General features: G+C 46.0%; 1 long non-coding RNA gene across 1 annotated transcript; it reads left to right on the top strand.

Moving 5' to 3' along the window:
• The first annotated feature begins 2,789 nt into the window (after nt 1–2,789).
• Nucleotides 2,790–3,657, top strand: LOC125945168 (uncharacterized). Its single transcript, XR_007466668.1, has 3 exons — nt 2,790–3,085; nt 3,154–3,267; nt 3,536–3,657. It is a non-coding gene; the product is annotated as an uncharacterized LOC125945168 (long non-coding RNA).
• Nucleotides 3,658–5,304: the final 1,647 nt, after the last annotated feature.

The raw sequence follows: 5,304 nt of genomic DNA, 5'->3' as shown, positions 1-5,304 counted from the left end.
ATAGGATTTGTATACCTGTTGGAGACAGGTTTGAAATGCGGCGCCGAAACCTTCGTGCCCTAATGATGCTTACCTACAGGGGTTTCGCGCACGACTTGCAGACTTCAGTAACAGCGATATCTAGAAGTTCTTGAGTAAGCTAGGCGGCGTTTTTAACATAAAAACGCCAATAGCCAATGATCGCGAAGTCATCGATAGCCAATCAATTGCTAATCGATAATTGATCAATAATGATAAATTCCGGAAAATTCTGGGGATGACGTGGTAGTGCTTGGCTTAGCCCAAATATGTAGCCAATACCTTGCGATAGCCAATCGATAGCCAATCAATAGCTAATCGATAATCGATTAATAATCAATAAATTCCTGAAAATGCTGGGGATGACTTGGTAGTTCTTAGCCTAGCCCAAATACGTGGCCAATACCTTGCGATAAGCAATCAATAGCTCATCAAAAATCGATCAATAATCAATAAATTTCAGGGGATGCTGGGGATGACTTGGTAGTACTTAGCCTAGCCCAAATACGTGGCCAATACCTTGCGATAGCCAATCAATAGCTAATTGATAATCGATCAATAATCAATAAATTCCGGAAAATGCTGGGGATGACTTGGTAGTGCTTAGATTAGCCCACATACGTGGCCAATACCTTGCGATAAGGAGTCAATAGCTAGTCAATAATCGATCAATAATCAATAAATTTCGGGAAATGCTGGGGATGACTTGGTAATGCTTAGTCTAGCCCAAATACGTGGCCAATAACTTGCGATAGGTAATCAATAGCCAATCAATAGCTAATCGATAATCGACAAATCTATAAATTCCGGGAAATCTAAGTACACGGATGTTTTAGCATTTTGCCCCCATCGAAATGCGGCCGCTATTCGTCCCCGTGTTTCTTCTCGCTCTGTGTATTACCAGTACCACCTATTGATCCGTTGGATCCACATCTCTCGAAGCTTTCGCTCTTTAGAAAACACATAGAATCCGAAGCCTTTGTCCCTTGTGTGGTTGTTGTAGCACCCAGGAACGTACAGGTCAATCCTCCCATCGCACGATGGCTCAACACGAACCATAAAAATTGCCAAAAAGCGTTCGGAAACAGGACGCACAGGCACTCCGGGCGGCTGGAGCGGCCGGATGACTACAAGTACCAGCATGCACCGCGGCAGCGGTGGCGTCGTGAAACTGGCCGGTGGGATCGGTCTAGTTGGGTCATTGAATCAGAAAAAGGTTACAACTGCGCGAATAAGACGCCATGTAAGAAACATAAACACGCCCACACGCGTTGCGCTTCGTGTGGGTGGGCGTTTCTGTGTTTCTTACGTGGTGTCTTATTCGCGCAGTTGTAATCTTTTTCTGGAGCTTGTGAGGACGGCGAGGTTTGCTAAAAAAACAGTTTGCGGCTGTATGCGGCGGCAAGACGTGAACATTGTGCAACGTATGCAGAATCGCGTTCGGCTCGATGGAACGGAACGCCTCCGTCCCATCGTGGAACGCGTACAAGAACGCGTACAAGATCTCGCCCTAGTATAGCAAACTGGGGCACGGCGTCAAGCCGAGGCGACGCGTGCTGTGCGCTGAGCTCGGTGCGAAACATTAGGGAGTTTTCGAATAGCGTACGAAAAGCTTGCGGCGTAGCGGCGAACGCGTCGTACGCTCGCGGGCTCCCCTTAAGTGAAGCCCGCAACGCTACGCCCGCAAGCTTTGCTTTCGATATTCGATAACTCGAAAACTCCCTGTTGAGGAGCGGTCGCTGGGCCTCGCATGCTTCACGACGCGTTTCCCGAAGCCTCGGACCACGAATAAATCCTGGTGTGCATTTACTGACATTTTCAGACCGCGCTGATGCCATGCCGTCCGGCGGTCCAAGCTACGGCAGCTACTGCTGTGTTTCGTGGTGCTTGAACAATGGCAGAACCCACAAGAAGCCAGGGACGAGTTTCTTCCGCATACCACGGGACGGCAGGTGCGCTAAAGCTTTTGTATGGTTTGCATGTCTTCAAGGTTACTTTTCGTGCTTGCTCAGTGAGGCTAACAATAACAAAATCACTGTTCGAGCACTTCGCCTTCAGCTGATAGTTCATTGCCGATGCAGGATGACAGCATGGATGCAGTATGCCGGACGAGATGATCTCCTGAGTAAGCCGGCCAGCCTATTGTACGCAACGTACAGGGTTTGCAGCGACCATTTTACTGCTGAAAGTTTCATGGGCCCTGGGCACACAAGGCTTACAAGAATGGCTGTTCCCAGTGTGCAACCAATTGCACCATGTAAGTGATTGACAGAAACTCAATTATCTGCGATAGCAGCCACTTCTTTTGAATCAGTGGTGACAGTTAACCTGGAAGATATTTGTAGCCGATGGAGAAACCTCGCTGTAGAAGTAACACTTCGAAAGTCTTAAATTTTGTGAATTGTGGGCTATTACCTTCCTAACAGCTTTACATTCCTGTCATTCTTTTATGCTATTGACCTGTGCAACTTCTTTTGAAATACATTGAAGGGCTATTTAACGTTAACTTGAAGCCTTCATGCACATGTACACATATACCTCGTATCAAAGAAAGCTGGCACTGTCGATAATTCCACAAACCACAAATTGCTTGTTTCTCTGTTGATGCATTCTCTTTTCTTCCACCTACCAATTCATGCGTTTGAAAGGGTGGTTTAAATTTCCCTGTGCTACAAGCTTTGTAACTTGTACCAACTACACATATATGCAGGTTCTCTGAGCATCGTTTCAAGTAGTGACTGGGACATGACTGCAGAAGCCGCACTGCAAGGTGTGGATGTGCTTCAGTTTTTGTTATTTTAAGCCTCTTACTGACAAATTGTTGTTTCATTTCTTTAGGGTCTGCGGCAGAGGCTTCGAAAAGCGGCTCCCACACATTGAAGTGCCCCGAGGAGCAGGGTGTGTACAGTGTCGACTTGTCTTTTTTTTCGAACTGAGTTGACTGTTTACCAAACCTCTACAGGTGGCAGCTCCCATGTAGCTGGTGAAGGAGTTCCTGCTGACTGCGTCTTGCTGGAGGAAACCTTGGGCAGTCGCTCAGTTGTCACAAAGGGAACATGTGTGACTGGTGAGTTTACTGTTTGCTTCAACACTTATGTTCACTTCAACAGACTATTGATATAGAGACTTCCACAGGCTGCTCGCAGGATTGTTCCGACAGCAGTGTCCGAGGTACTGAACAAGCTTCACAAGACTCTCCAGAAGATGTGTCCTCCAACAGCTCCACGCCTGAGTGCCCTACAGCAAATGGTGATTATGCTGTTATTGCAGCTGTTTTCAATGTGCAATTTTATGTTTAGGACATTCTGAGCAAACTAGCACCAATAAAATGTCATGGTGGGCTCTCAGTGATTTTCATTATTAGGGTGCCATTGTTAATGTTTTTTTTTTTTCAATTTGTGGAATCGAAAACTTTGCACCACAGAAAGTTGGGCACCTTGGGTAAAAAAGAAGCGAAGAAAGCGCTCGTACGGGATTAGTTGCTGTTCGCTTTTAAATCAATTTTTGTTTATTGCAGTGCGTTCCTGTGTGCCAGCTGCAAGGTCTCCATCAAAGAAATACAAGCAAACCATTCGACGTCTGCAAGCCAAAGTAGCAGCACAGCGGAAAACTATCAAAAGACTGCTGAGGCAGCCTCACCGAGCACCGTCATCGACTTCAAAGGCCCTTGGCATTATCCGACCGCACGTCACCGAGGAGGTTTTTAAATTTCTTTCTGCACATGTTCGCTTGAGGCCCAAAGGCAAGGGCAAGCGGTTTCCCGTGTGGTTCAAGAAATTTGCTCTTCACTTAAACTTCCGTGGTCCGCGAGCATACCGATTTCTGGCTCCATATTTTTCTTTGCCCTCCCGGCGTTCATTAAGGAGGTGGCTAGCCAATGTAAAGATGACTCCAGGCACAATTCCAGGAATCATTTCTTCCATTGCAACAAATACTCAAGCTTGCAATGAACGGGACCGAGTGTGTGCTTTAGTTTTCGATGAAATAGCACTCAAAAAGAATTTGTGTTATGATGCTGCACGGGACATTGTCCAAGGTTTTACAGATGATGGCACTGATCGCACTTCAACCATTGCTGATCGAGCAATGGTAGTTCTTCTTGTTGGTGTTTCGAAAAAGTGGGTTCAACCGGTTGCTTTTACTATAGGGCACACATCAACACCATCATCTGTTATGCATAACCTGCTGGTGTCACTCATTGTGGAGCTTAGGAGCATTAACATTGCAGTGAAAGCAGTCATTTGTGACCAGGGCAGTTCAAATGTAAGTCTCGCTAACCAACTAAGAGTGACTGTAGCAAAGCCTTTTTTTGAAGTTAATGGTGAGCGGGTATATTTCATCTTTGATGTTCCACATTTAATTAAAACAACGCGCAATAATGTGCAAGCACACAAGTTATATATTGGGGATGACATCGTTGACTGGTCCCACATTGTAAGCCTTTACCAATCCTCACATGAGTTGCGGTTGCGATTGGCTCCAAAGTTGACTGAAAGGCACATTCATCAGAAACCTTTTTCTAATATGAAGGTCAGCAGAGCAACGCAGGTCCTCAGTGCATCAGTTTCGATTGCTATCACGGCATTGGTGTATGCGAAAGTGCTGCCTGCCTCGGCCATCACTACAGCACAATTTTGTGATCGTATGGACAGGATTTTCGATGCCTTGAACAGCTCGAGTAAAAAGAAAACTTCGCAAAAGCTCCGGCATGCAATCGTGAAAGAGGATTCAGAGCTAATTGACTTCCTTCGAGGCCAGCCTCCCTGGATTGCATCATGTACGTTTGATGGCAGACGTCAACCACAAACCGTCGTTGGTTGGCAAATCACAATTCAGGCTATTTGTCAACTGTGGGACGACCTCTCCAAAAATTACAATTTTGAATACCTGCTAACATGCAGACTTCAACAGGATCCTCTGGAAAACATATTTGGCCACATAAGGCAAAAGCAAGGTTGCAACACCAACCCCAATGTAGCACAATTTATTTGTGGCCTGAAGCACATCTGCATAAGAAAACTCTTCAAACTGTCAGAATACGGAAATGTCGAGGATGATGAATGTGACCTCCTTCAGGATCTCTCGCCATTCTCCCTCGCTAGTGCGTCTCTTGTGGATAATGAGGAGTGTGCACAGCCACAGCCTGACGACTTTCCCGCTCTAGACGATCTCTCTGAACTTGCGACCAACATTCACTCCCATATTATTGATGACTCCGCTACATATTATGTAGCTGGTTTTCTCATCAAATACTTTCTTCGGAATGCACGTGATGCTTGCAGTTGC

The sequence above is a fragment of the Dermacentor silvarum genome, chromosome 4 (assembly GCF_013339745.2).
Source record: "Dermacentor silvarum isolate Dsil-2018 chromosome 4, BIME_Dsil_1.4, whole genome shotgun sequence".
In the NCBI taxonomy this organism is placed as follows: Eukaryota; Metazoa; Arthropoda; class Arachnida; order Ixodida; family Ixodidae; genus Dermacentor; species Dermacentor silvarum.
This window is presented reverse-complemented; position numbering and strand designations above follow the sequence as displayed.